Here is a 1,089-nt window from a genome sequence, read left to right on the forward strand (position 1 = left end):
ATATATATATATATATATATATATATATATATATATATATACTTTTACACCAGAGTAATCACATATATGTGAAACAAGTTGGTAATCGAATACCAAAGGTAGAGCAACATGCTTTATTAAAAAGCAGCAAAATTATCACAAAAGCTGTTACCCAGAGTTTCATGTTTCCGTTCGTCAGACAATTTTGTTTAGAACAGATCAAAAATGAGGTTATGACTAAACATATACAATTAGTTTAATAGATACATATTTAAAAATGATTTTGTTTCATTGGTCTTTTCAGCTAACAGTCTTTACCAGTTGCATGCAATGAACAAAATTCGGTATAAAATCATCTTATTATAAAATCGAAGAAAACCTTAAATCAAAGATAGGTTATAAACAATGAGAGATTTAAAATACCCAGGGTAAATAATTATTTGTAAAATATTGATCAATTAATACATTATAATTTATATCTATTTAAAAAAAATTTACGTTGGATTATATACACATATATACATATATACACTAAAGCATACAGATGTAAGTACATAGCTATATACATAGGTTTCATTCAATTTTATAAGATGATTTTATACCAAATTATCATTGCATGCAACCAGATATTGTACAGACCATTAGTCAAAAGGACTAATGAAACAAAACCATTTTCAAATGTGTATCCATTAAACTAATTGTATATGTTTGCTTATAACCCTTTTTGTTTTATTCTATACAAAACTGTCTGACAAACGGGAATGTGAAACTCTGAGTAACAGTTTTTGTGATATTTTTGCTGCTTTTTAATAAAGTATTTATATATACATATATATATATATATATATATATATATATATATATATATATATATATATATATATATATATACTTATACACATATATATACATACACAGGTATAAGTTAGAAGTGTTTAAAGCCTCTAAGGGATAGATATATCCAAAAGCACTCCTGCTCCAAAGAAACGATCGTAAACTCACTCATACTCTCACCTTTCTTAACTAATTAAATAATGGCTTCCTAGCACAAAAGACACACTTCTTATTGTTATTTTTCCTCCATTTTCTTTTCATCTACATATACATATA

Source organism: Octopus bimaculoides, chromosome 8 (assembly GCF_001194135.2).
Source record: "Octopus bimaculoides isolate UCB-OBI-ISO-001 chromosome 8, ASM119413v2, whole genome shotgun sequence".
Classification (NCBI taxonomy): Eukaryota; Metazoa; Mollusca; class Cephalopoda; order Octopoda; family Octopodidae; genus Octopus; species Octopus bimaculoides.